This window comes from Equus przewalskii, chromosome 16 (genome assembly GCF_037783145.1).
Source record: "Equus przewalskii isolate Varuska chromosome 16, EquPr2, whole genome shotgun sequence".
NCBI lineage: Eukaryota > Metazoa > Chordata > Mammalia > Perissodactyla > Equidae > Equus > Equus przewalskii.
The window spans coordinates 59,738,074-59,764,523 of NC_091846.1; the positions used below are offsets into that span (position 1 = coordinate 59,738,074).

Here is a 26,450-nt window from a genome sequence, read left to right on the forward strand (position 1 = left end):
TGAATCACACAGTTACTCCTCAAATTGCTCCCACAGGTTTAGGGTTGACTGAGCTTTAAATCGCCTGCATTCTATCGACTATTCAATTCTCTCGGTCAATTGATAAATAAAATACTTTAGTCATCAGAGTTTTTAATCCACTGTTATAACACTTGCTTTTCTTGAAACATTAGATTAGCTCCCTTTGTTTTCTGGGTTTAAGATTCAGGTCAAGTTAAACGGACTTTATTTCACTACAAATTGTCAGACATAACTCCTCCTGGGAAATTTCAGGATTTTTGTGGAATAAACAGTCTTTCTAAAATCAGTAGAGAACAATATGATTTATGTCAGCATGCTGAAACAGTTATTCTTTTCTATGGAAAATAATTATATCAAAATAAAATATTTGAAAATTGCTATTTCATAAATGTCAATAATTAGTTGAATTTAGCATGGCTCGACCATTTCTTTCTAGTAATCTAAAAACATGTGTTATCTATGCCAAATTTACATTTAATGTAGGTTACTTTATTGTTTTTAAGATGTAGTTATGTACTTTTGGTTTATATTTTTCTATTTTCCCCCCAGTAATTTAATGTTGAAGAATATACAAATCATTCTGTTTTGATAACTTCCTTTAGCCATCATGTTAAAGTGATAAATTCTCTTAGTTTTCTTTCATCTGTGAATGGGTAGATCTCCTTTTCCTTCCTGAAGGATATTTTCACTCAATATAGGATTCTGAGTTGACAGGTGCTTTTTTGTTTGGTTGTTTTTTTTTTTTTTTTTCCCATCAGCACTTGAAAAATGTTCTGCCACTTCCTTCTGACCTCCAGAAGAGTGTGAGAAATCCATTGCCATTTCATTGTTTTCCCTATAGGTACAATGTCTTTTTCTCTTTCACTGCTTTCCAGATATTTTCTTTGTCTTTAGTTTTCACAAGTTTGACTATGATGTGTCTTCATTTGTATTTCTATAGACTCATCTGGTTGGGAGGTTCACTTAAGTTCTTGGACTGCAGATTTATGGTTTTTCTACCAAATTTGGGGAGCTTTATCCTATTATTTCTTTTCTTTTTTTCTCTTTGAGGAAGATTAGCCCTGAGCTAACATCTGCTGCCAATCCTCCTCTTTTTGCTGAGGAAGACTGGCCCTGAGCTAACATCTGTGCCCATCTTCCTCTACTTTATGTGTGGGATGCCTACGACAGCATGGCTTGCCAAGTGGCGCCATGTCTACACCTGGGATCCGAACCGGCGAATCCTGGGCCACCAAAGTGGGACGTGTGAACTTAACTGCTGCATCACCAGGCCAGCCCCATATCCTATTATTTCTTTGAGTGCTTACTTACTTCTCTTCAACTCTGATGACATGATATTAGATTTTATTGTCATCTCATCACTCTTTACTTTCTATTCATTTTTTAATTCTACTTTTTCTTTGTTGTTCAGATTAAATTTCTATTTTTCTGTTTTTAATTTTGCTGATTCCTCTGTCCTTCATATCTGCTGCTGTGCCTATCCTTTGAGGGTTTTTATCTTTAAATATTGGTTATTGTATTTCTCAGTTCTAAAATTTCCATTGGTTTCTTCTTTATGTTTTCTATTTCTTTACTGAAAGGCTTGATTATTTTTTTATTTATTTACTTTTTTATGTGAGGAAGATTGGCCCTGAGCTAAAATCTGTGCCAACTTTCCTCTGTTTTATGTGGGATGCTGGGATCCAAACCTGCAAACCCCGGGCCATGGAAGTGGAGTGAATGAACTTAACCACTACACCACCCAGCCAACCCTGAGAGTCTTTATTTTTTTTAATTTATTTCAAGCATGATCATTGAAGCAGGTTTATGATGACTGCTCTAAAGTATGTCAGATAATTCTAACATTTCTGTCACCATTCTGTTGGCATCTCTTGATTGTCTTTTCATTCTGTTTGAGATCTTCCTGCTTCTTGGTATTCTGAGTGATTCTTAATTGAGATCTAGACATTTTAGTTCTTATGTGGTTAGAGTTGAAAGGTTAAAATTTTTGTTTTAACTTGCTTTTTCTTCTAACATAGTTCAAGAGCCTCATTACAGTTTTGTGATTTAGAGTCCCTGCTCAGCTTTTGGGACATGGATGGAGGAGGGGCTAGAGTTTTATTCTTGGGATTTGACTGTTATTTTCCAAAAGCTTTCTGTCTCTCTAGGCTGCCTCTCTCTTGGCTCTTCGGCTAGAGAGGCAGACTTTTGGGAGCTTTTGCTGTCTGTACCTATTAGCATTTCCAGGTTGCTGGATCCCCCAGCACCCATTCTGGGGTTTAGGAGGCAATAAGAAAACCCTGGACCTTACTGTCGTGTTGTTTATCAGGTCACATGAGTCCTAGCTGGTCCACCTTCTTCTCTCCAATTTTCAGAATTCTCTTGTGTTCGTTTTATATATAATGTTCACAGTTTTTTATACTTAGAGGTGAAATAGAAAAAAGTACAAATGCTCCATTTTCCTGGAAGTGAAAATTCCTTTGTTTCTGTTTTCTAACTTCTTTCTCTTTCGTGCATTTTTCTTCCTTTTTCATTAGGTTCAAGAAAATGTACAATTAATTGCTGAAACCTTTTTATGATGGCTGATTTTAAATCCTTATCAAATAATACTCATATCATATTCTTCTTGGTGTTGGTGTCAGTTATTGTCTTTCTCCTTCAAACTGAGGTTTTCCTGGCTCTTCATATGACAAGTGATTTTCAACTGTGCCTTGGACATTTGGTTATTATGTTAGGAGAAGCTTGATCCTATATGAATCATCTATTTTGGCAGACAGTTGCCCTGTTTAGGTTCAGCATGTACATTCTAACAGGTTTCGTGGCTATAGTTCCAGTGACTATAGTTTTGTCCCCTGGCAGTGCCATTCGGTCCTGCTTTATTTGTGTGGTGACCCAGGGACTCCTGTTCAGCCTCTGCTGGTGCCATCTGCAGAGACAGAAGGAACTTCCATGAGCCTCCTGCTGTCACTGAGCAACCTTTGGAGGGAGGTAGGCAAAGCCACTGGGCCTGTGTACCCTTAGGCCTCTGTATGGAAAGCAGAAAGATACAGAGCTTGCTGCTGCTGCCACTGTCAGCATCTTGGGCTGCCTGCTGGTACCCTAGTTGAGCCAGGTCTGAGATGGCCCACCAGGACTTTGTTGTTACAGTTGCTGATAGATTGACCCACCCACTGGGACTGGGGTTACAAAGCTTGGCCTGGGACGGTCAGGACTTCACTGTGACCTCTGCTACAGGTAGGCCAGATTGTCCAGTAGTGCCACGAGTTTTGAGCAGGGCTGGAATGAATTCAGTCTTTGCTTTTATTGCTGCTATTACCAGTGGATCCAACTTCCAGCAGCAGCCAAGTGATAAGTCAGAGCTGGGGCTCTGCACTAGGTCTCTGTTGGACTTCTGCTTTCCAGATCCTGTAACCAGGGAGCACAGGCTACTCTTGCTTCTTTGCTTGTTTCATTTTTGTGCTTTTGCTATGACTGTTGGTGGTTGGGTGTTACAGGCCTCTCCACCACCTGGTCCAGAGGTATATTGGAGATAAAAAGAAAATACAGGGAGGTCACCACATTGTAGTTTCTCATGTCTTGGATTCCAAGACAGTCTGACAGCTTTGAGTCCCTTTATCAGTGTCAGTTTAATACTTTGCAAGGTATTTAGTTGTACTAAGAGGAGGAAGAGCAGGGGAAAATAAGTCTATACTATCACGTTCAGCACCTGAAATAGACCCAATCCCATTTCGATATGTCCTTGCGTGCTATGTAACTTTCATTCTTGTGAAATCTTTGCTTTGATCTTATGACGGCACTATTCTTCCAGGCTTGCTGTTTATGCCCAAATAAGGTAGGCATATGTTATTTTTTTCCCTTTGCATGTTTCATGTAGATTTAACCCTTTGTATTTGAAGTTGATAGTTTCATATGGGTGATAAAGGAACTCATTAGTCCATGAGTTTGCTTTATTTCTTTATGTATTTTTGCATGTTTTCCTGATTGTTTGAAACTCCTTTACTTGAGACCAGCTCCCTTGGGTTGGAATTATGTCCTGTTCTGAGTTAACAGCCCCTCGAGTTTGGGAGAGAGGATATTCACCTTGGTAAGAAAACAAGAAAGAATGAGGAATAATTATAATTTATTTAATGGATTGCTATATGCTTTTCTCTACACAAACATATCTTTTTCAGTCCATTGATGACTATCTCAATATTTCAACTTCACTGTTTACAAAATAGAATCAGCGAGAGAGAAAATAGAAGATTCCGATTGGCCAGGAGTTAATGTTTGACCTGTATTATCTTTCCATCCGCAGTAGCAGCTTCTATCCTAAGGTAAATACATCTGTTGTCCCTTGACCATCAAGTCTTTTGTTATTTTCTTTTCTGTAAACGAGGCAACTGAAGGGAGGCTCTTTGGAATTTCCTCCAATTAGTCCCAGCAACACTGGTATTGTCTTTTTGGCAAGGATATATTATCTCCTGTTATTTGGGATGTTTATAATATTTATTTAAACCTTATTCCTTTACTGAAGATACAGATTTCCATTTTATATGTCCTTCTCTGTTCCTCATGTTGGGTGTTAAGATGATCATTTTGTGAACATAGTGAGTGTTGCATTTAACACTTGTTTACAACAAGTGTTTATTGAGCACTTTTGTGCTCATCACTAATGTATGCTTTAGATAAAAAGTAAAACACTTCTTTGAGGGAGACATACAATAACAAAGCAATTAAAATACACAATATAATTAGAGATAATCAAACACTATTTAAGCCAGGGTGATAAATGATAATTGAGAAAAACACCTACTTTAATGAGAGTGATCTGGAAGGACCTCTGTGGGGGGATGATGTCTCTGTAGAAAGTATCTAATGACCATGTGAAGACTTGGGTGGAAGGATCCCAGGTAATGGAGAGAGTGTGTACAAAGTCTCTGTGTCAGGAAAGAATGTGGCTGGTACCAGGATCCACATGAGCATTAGTAGGGAGGAGAGAGTAGAGCAGTCAGGGGGACATAGTTTTAAAGATGGACAGGGACAGAGCATGTAGGGCCCCAAGAATCAAGATAAAGATTTGAGATTTATTTTACTAGAATTCATACCATGCTTACTTTTGGTGTATTTTTACCTTGTGCTTTATGTATTATAAAGATACATTAAAATATTTCCTGAGGGTTCAGTCCTGTGGCATAGTAGTTAAAGTTTGGTGTGCTCCACTTCAGTGGCCCAGGTTTCTAGTTTGGATCTCAGGTGCCTACCTACACCACTCATCAGCCATGCTGTGGTAGCAACCCACATATAAACTGGAGGAAGACTGGCACAGATGTTAGCTCAGGGCTAATCTCTCAGCAAAAAAAAAAAATTCCTGAAAGAAGGCAAAATTTTAAAAATGGTTAATGCATTAGCTAAATTACTGTTTAAACTAGATATGAGCCAATATTTCCTTTATCATACTTGACTGCACAGAAGGTAGATTTTTCTCACCAGATTGACGTTTCCATGAAAACAGTTATGTTATTTTCCAGACTCTAGTACACTGCTGATATACATGGTCATTATGCAGTAAAATTAAGGTTTTGGAACACCAATAAAAAATGAGTGAAAAATACATTTCTGTTAGTAGTCAGTAAGACAGATAAAAATAGGAAATAATCTTTACAAAAATCTGTATTAGATAAAATATCTCTATTTCTAGCACTAGAGTTCAAATTCCTGTTGAAAATAAATATAAATGCAAAATGATATATTAAGAAAGAACTTTTGAAATGCATCTGTGAACTGGCAAAAAAAGTAAGGAATACCAAGGCCAAAATCTAAATGAAAGCTATAACTCAGAGATATAAAATAAGTCGTGAAACTGACATTCACCTTGAAGTCATTTGTCAAATTTAGTGAACTCATGAATAGTTTTTCACAATGTCTCAAGCCTTGGGGCTAGCAGATAAAGCTCAGGACCCACACACAGTGGGAAAGGTAACAGGAAACTTCGAAACTCTGGGACTCCAAAGACTGCTCCCTCAATAAATTTGATTTAACTCCTTCTGCACATTCCTTGTCTCCACTCCCACAGCCATTAGGGATCACTTGAATTCTAGCTTGCACTGACTACATCCATGGCACTGACTGTGAAAGAAAAAAAGAAATGGAAAAAAATCTGTCATAAGAAATCTTCAACACAACCAACTATAACCTGTGTCGTTCCACTAAATTCATATAATTTTTGTGGTCCAAAAAAACAGTCCAAGTGTGTTTTTTAATATAACCCCAGACTGGTGACCCTAAGTTCTTGACAGAAGCAAATACGAGCCAGCTTTGAAAGGAATCATCCTCAAATCAGTCCTCCAAAAAAAAAAAAAAATAGACATAAACATACGACCTAACTAACCTAAATCATTTCTGGAGGAATAATAATTCAACTCACAAGTGAAAAAAACTATAACTAAAAGCATAGTCTTTTTGTTTTGTTGTTTAAGGTATCCAATGTGATGATTTAATATATATATAGATTGTGAAAAGATTACAACAATCATGATAATTAACACATTCATCACCTCAAATAGTTATTATTAATTTTTTGGGGGGGAGTGAGAATACTTATGATCTACTCTCTTAGCGAATTTCAAGTATCCAATACAATATTATTAACTATAGTCACCATGCTATGCTGTAGATCCCAGGAACTTACTCCTTAAAAAAGAAGGAAATCTTGCCATTTGCAAAATGTGGATGAACTTAGAAAACATTATGCTAAGTGACACAAGCCAGACACAGGAATACGAGCACTACATGATATCATTTATATGTGCAATATATTAAAAAGTCAAATTTAGAGAAACATAGAGTAGAATGGTGGTTTTCAGGGGCTGGTAGTGGGGTAAATGGGGAGGTGTTGGTCAAAGGGCACAAACTTTCAGTTAAAAGATGAGTAAGTTCTAGAAATCTAAAGTACAGCCTGATAACTTAGTTAGTAACAATATGTTGTATACCTGAGAAAAATAAAAGCATAGTTTTTTTAATACAAAAAGTCATAGACAAATCCATCTTTAAAATGAGAAATCTTATTACATCTCTTAGTAATCAGGTCAGTCTAACTAAAAAACAACAAAATTACACAGCAAATTAGAAGAATGGAATTAAAATTTTTGATCTGTTAGTATATGTAACATTCTAAAACCAGTAATTATGGAAGACATGGAACATTTGTGAAAATTAACTGAGCAGTGTTTAGGATTTATATGTTATAGAACATACTCTCATACCACAGTGCAATTAAATTATACGCTTAAAAATATGTATAATAATATAATAAGAAATGTGTAGACAGTATGGATTATCTTTTTTTTTAACCCATGAATCAAATAGAAAATCATAATGGAACTTAGAAAATCTTCAAAACTAAAAAATCATGAAAATATTGCATATGGTAACTTTTGAAAAATAGTAAAATAATCTAATATCTGTGGTCGTAAATGATTGTATTAACAAAAGAAAAAGAAAGGAAATATTAGTCAGCAAAACATCTATCTCAAGACGTCAGTGGATACAACAGTAAAATAAATTTCATAGGCAATAAAATTCAGTTATCTAGCATTTGGTTTTGGGTAGGTGTTCCTGTGTGGTAGGAGGCCTCCTGACAGACAGGGGCTCCAGAATTCCCTTGGTCTAGTTGTCACCTGCATGTAGTCAGTGGAGAGGAAAAGAATGCGCAAGGAAAGCTGATCCTCTTCTTAAGTACCTTGGCCTCAGGGGGGCACACAAACATCTGTTCGCATGTTTCTGACAAGAGCTAGTCACATGTTCCCACCTGGCCAGTTGCTTACAAGTGTTAACTCTTTACTTTTGATATTCGTTTGCCAGCTCTGCCACATTCTAGAAATGCAAGATTTATTTCTCAATACAAAATCAATTAAGAGAAACCAAATGTTAATGGATTACAAATTTTTTTTATTATAAACTCTGGGTTACTATGCAATAATTCAGAAGCTTAAGGAGAAGAGAAGGTGACTGCCCCAGGCTGTGGTAAGGGACAGGTGCTTACCCAGAGATGTCACTGTGCTGAGATTGAACAAGAGTGTTTGCTTTACCTAAACAACAAATTGCAGGAGATTTTGGTGCTTGATTAATAAAATACTGGAAAGAAATCCAGAAACATTCCCGTTATCCAAAGAAGAGGAAAAATTGAGAAGTGTACATTACTGGACATTGAGATTTTTTATAAAGTTATGATTGTTAAAATTTATTAAGGCTAATGCCATATTGGCTCCAAAAGAGACAAAGATTAGGATGGAATAACATAGAGTCCAACCAGACTCAAGCATATGACAACACTGGATGTATAATAAAGATGGACAGGAAAGCAAAAAGAAAGAAATTTTTCAGTGAATGTTGCTAAATCAGTTGGATATCCATATGGGTGAAAACAAACAAACAAAAACAAAAAATAACAATAACTCTTACATCAAACCATATAAAAAAATTAACTATGGTAAGACTAAAACCTAAATAAGAAAAGTAAAACAATAAATCTTTTTGGAGATGATTTTGGACGTTATCTTCATAACCTCAAAGTCGAAAAAGATTACTGAAACAGGACCCCAAAAGACTAACCACTAAAAATAGATAGATTAGACTCCCTTAAAAATTATGAAAACTGTTCTTCATGAGAAAACTTAAGAAAATGAAAAAATAGACACACAAAACCACCAGGTCTAACACATATGTGATATATATCATAATAAAGGGCCATCAACAGATGGACAATAGAATGGGTAAATCAGTTTTTTACAGTCAGAAATGAAATGCTCTATGGCAATGAAAATGAATGAATTACTGGTACCTATAGATAACTCTTATAAGCACAATTTTAAGAGGAAGAAGCTAAACAAATAAATGTGGAGTGTATAGGTTTAGGTATTTACAATTCAGAAACAGGCAAAACAAATCACTCTTGTGTAAATCCAATATACTGTTTGCTTCTGTGTAGAAAGTAAAGGATAGAGATTGTCAGGGGGCATCAATCAGCTTTGAGGGTGCTGAAGACATTAGTTTCTTGACCTGAATAGTGTTTCCATGAGTGATAATTCATGGTGCAATATATTTGTTTGTAGGTACCTTTATGTACGCATACCTTACTTAATAAAGAATGTGGTTGGCTTGTTTTATGCAATTGAAAACGAGAGAGGTAAGGTCGGACTGCAGGCTACTTTTGATTATTAAATCAATAGTGTTAAGAAGGAACATTTTTTCCTTTTCTAATCTCCATGTATCAATTACTGCTATAGCCTAATAGCTCATGATTCCGATATTTCTCTTAACAGCTCCCAGAAGTATGCACTTCATCCTTCATGTTTGACAGAATGACAGTATCTTTCTCCTAGCACACGCAGAACAAATCCTGAGATTCAAAGTAATTGATTCACATCCCATGCCTATCACAGAAACAAAAATGTGGCAAAAAGCAAACATGAAACGATTGGCTTCACCCAGCTCTAGATCTGGATGTCTAATTAGCTTAAGCACAATCTCTTGGTGCCTTGATGGGACAAGAGGGCTACTGGGAAGGGGTGATGGGAAGGAAAATTATTAGACTTCAGTTAACATATGTCCCATTTAGAAATTATAGAAAAGAAAACAAATTGGTTCTATTTACACCAATTACGTTCTCAAAGCCAAGTGAACCAAATGGCAATTATTTTAATATATTGAATATTATGATCTCACCAACTTTAAAAAATGCAATTCTAAGTACAAAATGGAAAATGGAGTATATTGATACTTGCTAGACATGATTCCATTCTGCTCTTAAAATGACTCTTAGAGGGGCTGGCCCCGTGGCCGAGTGGTTAAGTTCGCGCGCTTCGTTAGTTCGAATCCTGGGCGCGGACATGGCACTGCTCATCAGACCACGCTGAGGCAGCGTCCCACATGCGACAACTAGAAGAACCCACAACGAAGAATACACAACTATGTACCGGGGGGCTTTGGGGAGAAAATGGAAAAAATAAAATCTTTAAAAAAAAAAAAATGACTCTTAGAAAATGTATCACACTTTTTATCCATGCACAATGCCATTAAATGGAAACTATTGCTATGGAAAAATTAAATATAAGGTTAACAAAATTAATCCACATAGGGAGCATTTAAACCACAGCTATACCAAATTAATATACGGTTTCACATTTGGTGGCAAGAGTAACCACATTAGTGGCATTAATGAACTGTGTGTAACTAAGCTCTCCTTTCACACTAGAAAGTGCTTGTAATTTATTGAGGTCTTCAGGAATTAAGCAGGAGTCACCTCTTGAGTTAATCTGCAAGAAAAACTTGTGGTGCTATTAGATTTCAAATCCACCCATGTCAAGTCATTGTTATTGGTTTCTACCTTATCACACATGCTAAGATCAAAAGGGGCTTTTGAGAAAATGTAATAATGCATGTTTAAATACACTTGAGATATTTAAAAACATTTTTTAAATAGCAAATGAGAATAAATCTACAATTTCCATATAATTGAGGGGCTTGTGTGCTTCTTAGAACTAGAAATTGTTTTCTTCCCTCTTACTTTTGATTTTAAGAGAAATTAACTTAATACAGGTATAGCTGTTAAGAACGTTAATAATCAATTATGTAATCAACCAGTATATTGAGAATAAACAAATTTTTAAACAAGGTGGAATTTTCTGAAAAATTTACTAACAGTTTTTTGAGCCAGAGCTTTAGTTGTGAGAAAGATGAAGAAAGCCAACTCACTATGATTAAATCTGCTGTAAAATATGATTAGAAGAGGAAAAGGAGAAACTTGGTTTTTAGATAACTATGGCTACTTGATCCATCGTTTTAGCATTTAATACTTTTATCATGTATTTTGCTTTATCCTTTCTATTTCAGATACTATTTGTCCCCATGTTATGGACCTGACAATTAGTCTTATCAACCAATATTACGATACTACTGCCCTCTTAAATGTCATTTTGATTGTGGTGTTATTTATACATACTATCAATGCAAATAATCCATAACCAATCTATAAATCAAAATCGGGATGAGTTTATTATGAACCAGACCTGAGGACCATATAGCCCAGAGAGTACTTTCACAAAGGAATGGAGCCCTCCAAAGAAGTGGGTGTGTACAGAATGGTTATATACCATCAGAAAGCATGTATCACATATGATTGGAATGTCCCTTTTACAATAGTCATGGGATTGCTTTGCTGGCACAGCATTTCCGCAATTCAGTGATCACAGCAGTTCAGCAGTCAATCCCTAGCCTAAGGAGAGCTGCTTATTCTTAAGGAAATGCCCATGTGGGGGAAGTTACATCCTTACCTTTAAGGACATTGTTCTTGTCTTTGGAACACAGCAAATACTTAAAGCAGATATACAATGCATGCTCAATGGCCACGTTAGTCCATTTTGGAAAAACAAGTTCAGGCAAAATTAGTTTTACACCAAAAGTCTTCTTCATATACTCCAATATATCCCATTGCTTGTCATTTATTTATCAATACTTAATTACACAGATGTTTGTAAATGGTTTTATTAAATATGCCGGAGAAAATAATCTTTTCATAAAATTATTTTTCTAGTAAAGTAAGCAAAATTATTTGGATCAACCCTCCAGCTGAAAATAATTGAATATACTGGATTAAACAGTTGAAGAACTGAGAGAATAATAAGAATTTACCAGTACAGAAGCTGAGAAGGCAAAATTCCAGATAAGTAAACTGATTCCCAGAGGCTACACACACACACACACACACAGGAGAGAGATAACAATAAAGCAAATTACGCAAAAGGTAAACAATTATTTAGTCTCGGTAAAAAGCGCAAGAGAGTTTCTCAAACTATTCTCACAACTTTTATAAAAAATAAATTTAAAAGGTTACATTTCTAACCAAACCAAGCCACAACAGAAAAAAACAAAAAAGGAGTGGATCACTACTTTTAACATGGTCTGTGTGTTGAAGAAAATTCTGTTGACCTCAGTATACTCTAAGAAAGATTATCTTTTAGGTAATGTTTAAGCTACTTGCTTGAATAGAAAAAGAAAAAAAAAGAAAAAAATGACTTTTAAATATCTAAAAATGTTTAAAAACAATAACGGTAATGCCTAGAAAAAATATGCAAAATATTATATGTACATAATATTTTAAACTTCTAGGTACAACGATAATGTATAAGTGCAGAGGGAGATATATAGAGTTCAAATATTCTAAGGCCCTTTGTTATATGACAGAGCAAGATCAGACTTCTACAGGAAGTCAGCTTGGAAACTTCACTCATAATGTATCCTATTAGATCACAATTCCAAAAGCTCTCTCCTTGTCTGCAATCTGTAAGGATCACCTTGATATTTTTCACTTTCTTATGCAATGAAATTTTACCGCGACAGATTCCTTTCAGGGGCCAACCCTAAACCTTATATTTGTGTTTCTTATGTCATCTAGAATAGGAGCACAAGTCTCCTGTCCTGTCACATCTTAACTATAAACTCTTGGAAGGTGTGCAGAAGAGCATGAGCCTCCTGCGATTCCAACGGGATTTGCGCCTCCCCCGGCAGACGTTGCCCTCGTTAGCATCCCGCCCTCCCTCACTTCAGCCCGTGCTTCTGCTTCTTGATGTTCCACTCTAGGACACACAGTGAGAAACCTGGCGGACTAGACCTGTGAGATGGACAGCCTCAGAGCAGCAAGTGAAACAGAGAATCAGTCACCCTAGCAATAATAAGCAACACTACTTGATGGTGTCTGAATTACCGGGGTAATTGCCAGGATAGATTCCAATGCCGGTTCTAGGAGAAAACAAGGAAATGTGGTCCACCTACTCAAACTGGCTGTGTGCCCGCCTCAAAAATATTTGATCAGAGGTTATTTCCCCTCTTCTAATATTTAAACAGTCTGGGTGTGGCTGCCCTGAGCATGTTTAACTAAAAATCCGAGGACTTATACGTGTCGGAGAGGTAAGACACAAGCAGACTCGCCACATCTACCAGTTGCGCTTTGCAGCAACGCCTCTATTTGCTGTGTGTCCAGGGCTGGGATGGGGTGTTTGGGCAGAGGGAATAGGCGGGTGAAACAAGTAAGGGGACAAGTAGTGCAGGTTCTGTCCTGAAAGATGCTGTTGGATAGTAGCAGTTCTTGAGTAAGTTCATCCTCAGCCCTTAACCTCTCTTTGTTTTGCCAAGGACTGTCACTAAAACCAGTCAAGTGGTAGTGTCTGTGTATGTGTGAGCATGTGTGTGTGTGTGTGTGTGTGTGTGGTGTGTATTCAACTTCAGGCTTAACACCTGTCGCAAACACAACATGCTCTATCACCTTCCCTCTTTACAACGCTCCATTCTTACTTGTTTCTCTTTCTCCTTCATCCTTAACATTAACTTTGATTCCCCAACACCATAGGAACTCGTAAAGTGTTTGATATACAGAATTAAAATGCATATATCCTTATAAATTATGAAGTCCTGTTTTCTGAGCCAATGTGTTTTAAATTTACATGACTGGAATATGCTATAATTGTTAAAAAATAATTCTACTTTTAAATCTATTCTTATATTCCTTAATTCATTTAAGATGACTTTCTAACATAGTAAGTAGTTATTAGATTCCAAATAACTGATTTCTGTAAGTACTAATTTTTCAAGGAATGACGTAAAAAAGAAGCTAATAAACTAATATATAACTTGTGTCTATGACCTTTACAATCATGCTTCTGCCTCCACCACTTCCATGAAAGTCATCAATGAGTTTATGATTTTTTATATTCAGGGGCCTTTTCTTTAACCTTATATTTCACAACCTGTTTTTGGCATTTGACAATGTTGATAGTTACTGAAGAGAATATTAAGTTTGAAGTTATGGTTGATAACTTAAGATGATTGATAATGAATGCAGGTTGCCAGACAAATGCAGATGTTCAAATCCACACCAACTCATTGGTTTTAGGGCTTTCATGACATTACCTATGATGTGTGAATAAAAGAGACTGCCATTGGAAAGAGAGCAAGAGAGAGAGAGAGAGAAAATTCCTGAGGAAAATTTTAGCGTAAGCAGTACTGTAAGTCTACCCCATACGAGACCTGGGAACTCCCTGTTCCTATTTCTCAGGATTAAGTTTGGGGGGCATTGGTTTTAACAGGATCATTTAAAGAAGTTATTTGTCCTTTAGAGTTGGAGGGCTAACTTCTTGCCTCAGGAAATCTGGAAAACAGTATTCAATGGCCTATGAGATTCTTGGGAGTTAGAGTCAAGTTGAGATGCTACTGTATTTGACGGTCAGTCAAAGGATGCAATGAGTGTTTCCTTCAAACAAGGAGGGGATCACAACAGGAGAGAGCTGATGAGAGTCACAGTAAATTCGGCTCAGAAAGACCACCTGAAAAGCAACAGAAAAGCATTTAATAGTCTGCAAAGTGGCCTGCTGGAGATCCAGGAGTAAGGGAAGAGTGGAAGGCTGAATGAGTCATCACTCACGTCATTTGTAACCACAAGTACTCAGCAGAGAAAACTGGGGGTAATGTCCCCACAAAAATGCCAAAGATAGAGTCAGCAGATGTACACAGCCCCAACATCGTGTGACAGCTACACCCTTCTGTGAGACTAAGCTGTTTCTTCTTAGTCAGCTGTCACACTGGGCCCTACTCTGAAGGGGCCAGCAATGATAACTAGCAAATGAGAGGGATTTGAGGAAAAATGAGAACATAAGATTCATAACTCTTCTTTTGGCGCAGACGCTAAGGCTAGGGAAAAATATTATCCATCAAATTTAGGGTTTTCCTTATAGTTAGGTAACTGGGCATTTAAATTGAGATTCTATTTGCGATCTGAAATAGCGGTAGCGCTTTGGATGGAAGAACAGAAAAGTCATAGATTTGCCTCTCTCTCTCTGTCTTTTTTTTGTAGAAGAAAAAATCAATGTTAAAATGAAGAGTGAGAAATAGCAATAAAGTTGTGATTTTTTTACCTCAGGAAAGGGCATTGATTCAACGTAATGATTACATCTATTATTTATAAATTCTATTTCTTGTGATTCATGAATTTACCTATCTTGTTTCTCTGTGTTATATTGCTTTTTAAATAGCTTCTTAGTCTCTAATTTATTATGTATCCTGCTAAATATAAATATTTAAAGCTTTTCCACTGTTATTATTTTCTTTTAGATCTCTCATCTGTGATCTCTGTCAGCAACATTGCTTCAGTTATTACTATTATGTAAAGTATGCACATACTAAAAATGCCCACATCTGTGTTCCTTAATGTGAACTTGGGTACTTCCCATTCCAATGATAAGTAGATATCTATTTATCTGTGTGTATGTGTGTGTGTGTATACATATACATATATATATATATTTGTGTACCCATCTTGCCTCTCAATGTACCTAAACGTTAAGTTACTCTTATTTTCCTTAATCTTACTTTTCTTTGGTGTGTCTTATACAGTCACATGTCACTTAATGACAGATGCGTTCTAGGTAATGTGTTCTTAGGCGATTTTGTCACTGTGCAAACATCATAGAGTGTACTTCCAGAATCTTAGACAGCATAGCCCACCACACATCTAGGCTATATGGTAGTAAACTTATGGGACCACAGTCATATGTCTGGTCAGCAGTTATTGACCAAAACGTCACTATGGGGGTACTTGATTGTTTATATATACACAAACTCTACTGCACTCCATTATTTTTCATGTAAAGTTTCAAATTATCTTTAATACTTTCATACTTATAATCAGAAGTTTTTAAACTATGTCTTGGCAATGGTTTAAAAAATCCATCATTTTCAATTTGTGTTCACTCTGCTTAACTCACTTCCTCTTATATGAGCAGTTCTTTTGTCTTATGGGTCCTGTTTGATTTGGTCATAAATCACGCATATTTATGTCCAAATAATCTACCTTGAACAATGAGTTGCCACTTGCATGTTAAACGCATACAACAATTTGTATTTCATACTTTTTGTTTCCATCCAACAATATATTTAACATTCCATTTTGCATCATACTTCTTTATGAATGGAAATATCACAGCATAGAAAAATATTGTGCCATAGCAAATGCATCACACACTACAAGGTGATTTTTGGAACATTTTGGTTGCCAAGGTTGCTAGATGTTTTGCATTCATTGCGTGTGACAGAACCACATGAGCCAAAGGAGAAATTCAGGAGAAAGGATTGAGAGAATTTTGTGATCTCCTTACGGTCAATAATAAGAAATCAAAAAGTAATGTCCTAAAGTGAAAAAATAATAGGTAGCTGTATAATACTGTTACTCAGAAAATGTTAGTAAATACTCAAAGTACTAAAAATATTTGAAAGAGGATCTTTCTAAGAATGACAAATGGTGATGGTGGAGTATAAGCTTAAGATGAGTATCCCTTTGTATAAAACTTTTGTAGAAAAATTAAAATTTAACTTCCATGTAATTTTAACAAAATGATTTGAATTTTGTACTTTAATGAAAAACAAATTAAAGAACATTAATATTGAGTGTATATCTTTGACAATATACATTAAGAATAAGTTTAAAAAATATTCATATATTTTTGGGGACTGTATATATATTATATATACACACACACACATATATACATACTATATTACATGATGGTATAAAGCCCAAACAATTTAATCATTTTGATTTAGCCTTGGTAAAAATTATGGTCTTGTTGTTACACTGGGCTACCAGTTATACTCAAGAAGTCCTTTAAAAAATGTAGGCTTTACACAAGAGGCTTGGAGAAGAAAATATACTAGGTAAACAAAAACAGTGTGTTCTTATTTTATTAAAAAAAGTTCTTTTTAAAGATTGGCACCTGAGCTAACATCTGTTGCTAATCTTTCTTTTTTTTCCTTCTTCTTCTCTCCAAAGCCCCCAGTACATACTCGTATATTCTAGTTGTAGGTCCTTCTGGTTGTGCTACTGAAACAGTGTGTTTGTAATGATAAGAGAGGGATTAGAGAATATTTGCATACCTGTTATCAAAAAATAAAATGTATATAAACCTAAATTTAAACTTTATTTTCCTAAAAGCTTCTTCTGTTTGTTTACTAAAAGAAATAAAAAGAAAAAGAAGACTGTCTACTCTTTTTGGAAGTCTGCTGTTTTCTTCTCTTACTGTTTATGGTTGTTGTTAACTTAATTCTCCTTCTGAGAATAACTAGAAATGCTGGAATATATCACATATATTATTATATACAATATATATATCATCAAAAGTCTCATATATATGTATAGATATGTGTGTGTATATATAATATGTGGTATAATATTTTTGAAAATGAGAACAACACAAAGACCCAGAAACCTTATAGTACAAATTTAAAACAAGCTTTTCAATTTCTGCAGAAAGATCCTGGTGGGATTTTGTTTGGAATCACATTAAATCTACAGGTCCATTTCATTAGAACTGATATCTTATCTATATTTAGTTCCTCCTTTAATTAACATAGTGTATCACTACATTTATTTGGCTCTTCATGGACTTTTCAAATCAATGTTTTTTTGTTTTCATCATACAAGTCTTGAACATATTTTGTCAGATTTATACCTAAACTTTTAATCTTTGGGAGACTATTCTAAGTGTACTTTATTTAATGCAAATTCTAATTGCCGATATGTAGAAATACATATATACAAAATGATTTTTGTATAATGACCTTGCATGGTGTGAAGTTGAAAAAAAGTCATATATTAGGTCTAATCACTTTTTGTAGATGCTTTGAGGATTCTCCATAGTGAATTATGTTGCCTGTGAATAAAGACAGCTTTATTTATTCTTTTCTACATGGATAATTTTTATTTTATTTCTTGCCTTATTGCAATGCATAGAACCTCAGATACAATAGTGAATAGACATGAGGAGAGTTGACATCTTTCTGTTGTTCCTGAACTTAGGAGGAAAACATCCAATCTGTCACCATTATTTGGTTAGCTATTTTTTGTAGATTGTGCTTTATCAGATTTTTGAGAACATTGCTTTCTATTCATACTTTGATAAGAGTTCTTATCATCAATTGATGCCATATTTTGTCAAACGCTTTTTTGCTTTTATTGAAATTGTAATATTTTATGTACATGTTGTTGGATTCAACTTGCTAATATCAAAATAACCACATATGTTAATATGATCAATGATTTCATTAGAAGAGTCTTGGTTATCAGTGAATTGTTTTACTCATGGTAGCAGAAAATTGTTTGAAAGTTCTACTTTTTTTCATATCAAGAAATACTACCATCTATTTTTCTTGATTTACAATCTCATTTTGTACATTTTTGTGAAAATATCTGCCAGACACCCGAACATGAATAACTTTCGTTTATTTGTCAGGTGTTTTATCAAATAAAAATAGTATTCCAAGAAAAAGTTATTTTGATTAGTGGTCCTCCTCTAGTCCTGGGTTCAGCAAACTTTTTTGTGAAGAGCCGGATAGTAAATGTTTTAGGCTCTTTCGTCAATAGAGTGTCTACCACAGATGCTCTATGGTGCTGGGGTAGCATAATTGCAGCTTTAGATTCTATGTAAACAAGTGAGCATGAATGAGTTCCAATCAACACTTATTTGTAAAAATAGATGATGAGTCAGCTTTGGTCCATGGGCCACAGTTTGTCAAGCCCTGCTCTAGACAGCTATTATAGTTTGGAACGCAGCAGAAGTATGCTATGTGTACTTCCCATTTTATCACAAATGATATTAAGATATTTATTCAAGGGTTGAGTTTCAATGAATGTATTTAACTTTTACTAATTCAGCAAAGGCATTCGTAAAAGAAATTCTTAATTGGTATATTATTTTTTTACTGAATCTTCAGTAAGAACAGACAATGGCTGCACATCTCTGAAACCACTGTGTTCATTCAAGCTAAAGCAATAAGTTTCACTCACCATTGCCTTTTTTGCTATTAAGGAAAATGTCAAAATCAGAAAAAAAAATTTTAAGAAATTAGTTTTGATCTCATGAATACTCTGAATTAATGATCTGTTTAACTTATGAATACTGTAAAATTCATTAAAAATAAATCACCGGTATATTTTAACTGAGTATTGGCTAGCTAAGTATTAGAAACAACTTATGGAATTCGTTGTATTAAATTTTCCAAAAACAAAAATCACATAATTGTCTTAATAGATACTGAAAAATATAACAGTAATCATAGTAAAATGGAAAATAAGTACCTTCTTTAACTTTATGAAAAGTTTACACCTGAAACCAAAACTAGCATTACGCTTAATGGTGATTTACAATAATAATGTCAATTAAAGTCAGAGAAAGGAATATATTCTCACCATTATTTAAGACTGTTCTGAATGTATTTCCCAATGTAATTAGTCAACACAGAAAAATGTTTATAATGTTCCATATAACATTTGAAAAAGAGAAAAAAAAATTATTGTATGTAATAGTATGTCAGTATCCATAAGAGAACAGAACTAGGGATCTGGCAAAAAAAGACCCGAGAAAACCTATTCACTGAAAAAGACAAATAAAAGAGAGAAGGTAGAGAAGAAAATTGTTTTTCATGAGATTATAGGAGAGAATAAATAGACAAGAAGCCACATTTTGGGTGGATGACTTTGCATTGGAAAACATCAATTTTTGGCTTATTTTCCTCCAATAACTCATAAAACTCAAGGGAAACTATTAAATAGCAGGGGAGCGAGGTTCGTCATGGTACATATTGAAAAATTCTATGAAATTTCAATATTTACCATAGTTTGGTTTTTGACAAAAGACAGGTAGATTTGTGAAACATAACTTTAGTGAGGACACTATATTCTATGTACCAACACTCAAAGAAAAATGCAAATATACAATAAGCCCACAATTCTACTCTTATAAACACTGGAAGAGCTGGTGATCAAATTGAATGAGAGCTGTGAAAGTTTTGTGGTTGATTACAAATAGTATATAAATGAAAGGCAGGGCAAAGATCTCTCTCAAATGCACAGTGGACATCTGCTTTGGCTCTAAGGAATGGCTGATGCAGCAACTGTGGCCTCGGCCCACCCTGCTTATACATTGAATGGACATTGTATATATTGGCTCTCTCTGTATATATACACACATATATATATATTACAATGTATGTATATTGTATTCTGTGCATATGTATAATTGCAATGCAATTGTGTATACATCTGTATATGTATATGTATTATATATACATGTATATATATAATGTACATATATTTTGCATATATATGTTTCAACATGTACATATATATATATATATATATACACACACATACACGTTTGATCTTCAAACTCAAAACCTCCAGCCTTACCACTATTTGTTGTTGTTGCTATTGCTGTGCAGTCGATTCCAACTCCTAGCACCCCTGTATACAGCAGAGTGGAACCTTGCCTGGTCTTTCTGTACTACCCTCTCATCTTCTGGCATTATCTCTGACAATGCTCTCCTGCTAATGATAGGGCTTTCATGATAAATTTTTTCAGAAGTGAGTAACCACATCTTTCTTCCTAGTCTGTCTAGTCTGGATACTCTGCTGAACCCTGTCCACCATGGGTGACACTGCTGGTATTTGAAACACTGGTGGCATAGCTTTCAGCATCACAGCAACATGCAGCGGCCACAATATAACAACCAACAGGTTGGTGATGTGGTACCATGACTAGGAAACAAACTCAGGCTATGGCTATACCAATATATGGACCACTATATGGAAATATATATATAGTGAAATGTATTCCACCATATGGAATATATTTTTACATATATACATTAGTATAGTATCAAATATATTACATGTACACATGGTTTTAAGGAAGAGTGCTAGTGTTTTTTGATTCTGGAAAGTAGCACAATAATAACAGGTGGGGAAATAGGAATGGGGCAAGCCAGCCCTGAATGGAAACTCATTCATTGTGAGATGGAAAGCACCCTGCCAAAGGGCCAGGTGTTGACTAACAGACTAACAGCTGTTTGGGGATCTTGCTGCCCCTTCCTTTGTATAGTGCTTGAGAAAAACGTAGCTGACCACTCCCCATCTTTGTACAGAGCAAAGGCTGAAAGCCAACCTCACATCTACTGATCTGGCAGCTGAACAAATCAGCAGAATTCTAATTGCCCAGCCCCATATTCTCGATTCAGTCCCAAAAATGAATACGAGAGATGCTCTCTACAATACCTCTCACAGTTCTCCTTCCACCCCTGAACCAGATTGGGAGCCCAGAGAGATGTATTGCTCAATGAATGCTCCATGCAACTCCTCAGGCCTTGCACCACCTTCATGCTCAGGATCTGAAGAGGGGTGTACCGTGTGCACAAGCCTGGCACTCTCGCATACTTGTTAACATACCCTCTTTGTCAGGTCCTTACTCCCTTTAAAAAAAAATTACTTAAAATAAATCAAAGTGCTCCCTTTTTATGTTTGGATAAATCACGGTAAATTAAAGGCGAATTTAAGAAGATTTTTAAAGAAATAATTTTAAGTAAGCAATCGTAAGGAAGATAACAGTCATGCATGTCAAGGCTAAGTGATTCCTCCACACGCCCCAAGGCGAGAGATCGATGCCGTGGTATATCAAAAATTCCTCACCAGTGCATATTGCATAGCTACAGGTACTGTTTGCTGTTGTGTTGAATCCTGGGCAGCAGTTTTGTCCCCAAAATTCGTTGTGCTGCAAAGCCGCATAGCCCTATAGAGGAATGCTTAAGCACTGAAGCCATGAGAGCCAAGGCACAGTGATTCTGAGATTTACCAACAACCTTGAAAACATCAGCATCAAAACAAAAGACGTGGTTGTGAGAAGCGTTGCTATGGATACCAAACTCAGACCTGCTACTATGACCAGTGCTGTATCACTATATGTAGAGTAATTCTGACATGTGAGTGAATTGCTTAGGTCATAAATTAATATTTGCAAAAAAAAGGATTTGGGAAGAATAAATAAATTCTAAAGAATTAAAGCAAAATTTATAAAATACTAAACTTTATATAAAATATATATGGAGTTTTAAAGTGAGCAGTGTTCTCCTACACAATCTAAGTTAAAGTGGACTTTAAACATACACTGATATGACTAACAAAGCTGATTAAATGTTGGATTATTTGCCAAACATAATAGTTTGCAAAGGCACCATATTGCTTTGGTGTAATATGCTGGTAGAAACAGTGGCCATCTCCACCACATTATTTCAATATAAAGGTCTTTAACATTTGTTTACTTTAATTAATGATTTTTAAAAAATTATTGGGCCAAACCACTGTGTGAGCAATACTTGTCAGGGCAGGCAGTAATTGCCATGTCATTGGACTTGAATCAAATGTGAAATTTTATCCCAGTTCTTATAATAACAGAATCTATATATGCCCTTATTTTCTTCCTTTTCTAAAAATGTTGGTCTCAGCTAGAAATGTGCATTGAGACATCATACACAAAATAGTTTTTGGAAGAAACTCACAAACAGAACTGCAGCCAATCTTTTTTTATCCAGTGCTTGAGTTGGATGAAAGTTAGGCAATTTGGAAAGCTGTATTAAGTGTTTAGGATATACAGGTCCCACACTAACGCTGTAATGTGCCAAATGGCACTTCAGTGGCCTGAAATAATTGGTCTGACTGCCTAAATTGGGAGAGATTCATCTCAGGCCTGGCAGAAGTTATTTTTCTTAATTTGACTTTTTTGAACTATATAAAAATTTTCTGTTTTTCATTTTGGGTAGACACAGATTCGAAGACGCTTTATTAGGAGGGGTAGCACTACTCCTATTAGGAGGAGGAGGAGTAGCAGTAACAGCTAGTAAGAAGTAGAATCTTAGTTTCAAATTAGTACATTTTTAATATAGCAATAGATCTTTTCCTCTTCCTACAGATATCAGATGTAAATGATATTATTATGCACATAGTTTACTCTTAGTATTTTTCCTGGAAATCAGAATACATTCAGCAAGGAATGAAAATTCTTATTCCGATTTATATTGATTTGACCTAATATATAGTTATCTGTTTTATACACAATATTTCAAAGAATATGCATATTATATGTAGATTTGAGAATCAAACAATGATTAAGATGTCCTTGTACATAGTTACTTAAATAGTTCTAAACTCTGGGTAATTACACTTTAAAATTGTTTCATTAATGCTTTTTAAGCAACCTACTACTTTCTCTAGTTGTTTTGAAATAATAACCCTTTATTCAACAAGTCAAGATCCTTTTTGTGCCTAGTAGTAAACTGAATAAATGCTAAATGCGTAGATAACAGATAAATTTAATAGTCTGTTACATGCCTCAGAAATACCTATCTCTATAATTTCATTACCACCAAATGTTATCATTCAATGTATTAAATTAAAGACATTCTAGGTGACATCAAATATAAATTAGTTTTGTACATAGGTTGTATTACTGAAAATTATTATTTTTCTGAAAATCACCCTTGTGTATTCCAAATTTCTAAAAACATTAATATCAGGGCATTAGAATCCACAAAAGTGATGTTATGGGTATTATTCATTATGATATACGTGAATAAATTAATAATATTGCCATTAAAAAGGGAGGTTTGTAACTAGTAAATAAGAAAATATGAAGTATCTGAGGTCATAGATTGAACAGAATTTGCATAATCGACAGCCCAAGTAATTCAAAGAGGAAAAGGGTGGGAGTGCTGTGCAGCAGGCTCAACAGGCAGCTTCTAGCAAACTTTGTCCACCAACATAATATCTGAGTTGTTGAAAGCATCACTCAGCCTTCCCAAGAAGGAAGGCATTTGTTGGGATCTGCATATTAGAATAAACAAACACATCCAGCAAATTTTATGTCAATTTAGTGTTTCATTCAGAGGGACTGAATGAAAAACTAAATACAAACCAACATCATAGTACCACCTTAAAGGGGGCAGTAATTAATATTTATTTTTTTCATTCATGTAGATTCAAAGCATCTAGAGCTTTGCTTAGGTAAATGTTTGCCACATAAATGAACATAAGCGAGAATTAGAGCAAGCTGAGCAACTAATGTTGTAGGTGTAGTAATAATTCAGAAATTAGAAGAAAACATTTAAATTGTGTAGTAGATTTGACATTAAGAAAATGCACATGTAATAGAGAAAGCTCTTTGAAATTTAAAAATATGATGACTGTAATAAAAGTGGAAGTCTTGAGCAAGAGAATTAAAATTGCTAAAAATCGAATTAGCAATCTGTATGGTACGGTTGGGACCTCTACCAGATATAGAAAAAATTCTTGTAGAACATGTGAAAATAAAGTTGAAAAAAATCCAGGGAGCCGGCCTCATGGCCGAGTGGTTGAGTTCTTGTGCTCCACTTTGGGGGCCCAGGGTTTCCCTGGTTTGGATCCTGGGCGCGGACATGGCACCGCTCATCAGGCCATGATGAGGCGGCATCCCACGTCCCACAGCTGGTAGGACCCACAACTAAAATATACAACTATATACTGGGGGGATTTGGGGAGAAAAAGCAGAAGAAAAAAAAAGATTGGCAACAGTTAAAAAAAAAAAAAAAAACACGAAAGAAAGAGATTCAGCTCCATCATGTTAAAGGTCATCAAAATCCCTTATCATCAAAAATGAGATCTTCATGGCCAGAGAACCATTGAGAGCTGCATCTCCATACTCTCATTTTAGGGTCTGGTACCAAAAATATTGGTTTTCTGGGAAACAGACACTTAAAAGAGAATTACATGCAGAAAATATATTGGGCCATGTCCTCAAAAGATACGTGTGTAAGGATATGAGGAGGTAAGACAGGGCAGATGGGGAAACTGACCTGAAACTTGGTGGCAAATGAGTCTTTGACTGATCCAATGCGGGATTGTAGAGCTAGGACTGCCATTAGTGTTATACCAAGATGAGATAATTTACTCAAGGTTTACTTACTCATGACCTTACTCAAGGTTTATTCTTAGTGGTATGCTGTTAAACCAGATCTTCAGGAGAATGAAAAACAGCAAAAAAGCTCTGGTTTTTATGGCTAATTTAAAGCTATCATCTGTCTAACAACAGGGTAGCAAAATTCCTTAATATTTAATAATTTGGTCTTCTTAGTTAGCAGGAGCTGTCTCCAGCACACCACTGGACTAACTTTTAGCAAGGTAGATTCTTATGAACGGGGCCAGGTCTCAGTGAGGGCTGCAGCTCTGAACCATCTGCCTGCAATAATCCAGCAGCTGGGGGGTGGATGTGTCAGCACTGAGGAGGGGATCACATTTTGTCACCACAGCCCCTGCTATACCTTCTATTGCTCACTCTTCTAAGATCTCCACATCCATGAAGTATTTTAATATTTACATTGATCTTATAAGCTCTATTATCACCATCTTATTGAAAAGGAAAGCACGTGAAGATTTCATACTGGTCAGAGTTTATATAAAAATTGTGGGCAATAAAATAAGCATAATAATTCTTTGGAAGTCAAAGTTGTTTGTATATGCATAAGAAGACAATATTGAAGTAGGCAAGTTTAGTGTAGTATATGATTCCCATTACTGGAAGTTTTCGAGTAGTGACTGGCTGACACCTTAAGGAATATTGTAAAGGATATTTGCAGGTGCAGTAGATAATCTCTAAGGTCACTACCATGAAGCAAACAAACACTAGAATAACATGCAAAATGTTCTCTGTGCTGCTACATTCTTCCCTATGTCACTCATTCTACCAAAAAGAAAAAAAAGTACCATAATTTATACTTACATAAATTTGAGAGAAGGGTGGAATTAATGTTAATGCCTCTTTTGAGATAAATAAGCTAAACATTGCAACATCACTCGACAACATATAAAGCTGTAGAGCTTCATATGCAAATCTAATTGCTTTGTACCTTCTATTCTCTTAGAGCATGGTTATTATTTTGGATTTTAGAAATTTCTATGGTCAATTTACATAAGTAAATATTTGCTAGGCTTTCGATTTACTTAGAGGGAATTCAAGTTAATCTAACATATTACCCAAAGTCATCAGAATCTTTCAGATCTTGTAAATAAATCAGGAATGTGAAGGAGTCTTTAAATATTAAGTTATGTATGATTAAAATATTATCAGAAATACTTATATATCATGAATGAGTTTCTAAGATAAATATTTCAAATGCAATTTTACTCTGTAATAATGTCAAAAAGTTATATATGGCTTACATATTGTTTGTCAAATATAAATTAGTATGAAACTATTGTAGTGATAGGGAAATAAATATGAACAGAAATGTTTATAGCAATAATTATATATATTAACTTTGTTTTCTAAAAATAATTTTGAAAATCAAAATAATCTTTAGAATGTATACAGCTAGTTATAAGCTATTAAGTGTCTCAATTTATCGGCAACAGACATATGAAACATTAAAATGGAGCATCATAAATGATGGTCAGAGCAAAGCAACTAAGCAAAATCAATATGACCATCATTGTTAACAAAGTGTTTTAAAAATTCTAGACATTAAAAGCAAACTACAAAAACCTGATTGATAAGTAAATAAACGGTTCA

General features: G+C 35.2%; 2 long non-coding RNA genes across 3 annotated transcripts in view; both read left to right on the plus strand.

Moving 5' to 3' along the window:
• LOC139076500 (uncharacterized) overlaps positions 1-26,450 on the plus strand; it is a 141,364-nt gene that overhangs the window by 43,067 nt on the left and 71,847 nt on the right. The gene's annotated exons all lie outside the window — the stretch shown is intronic.
• Positions 535-17,770, plus strand: LOC139076501 (uncharacterized). The gene is made up of 2 exons (XR_011528196.1): positions 535-4,316; positions 11,573-17,770. It is a non-coding gene; the product is annotated as an uncharacterized lncRNA (long non-coding RNA).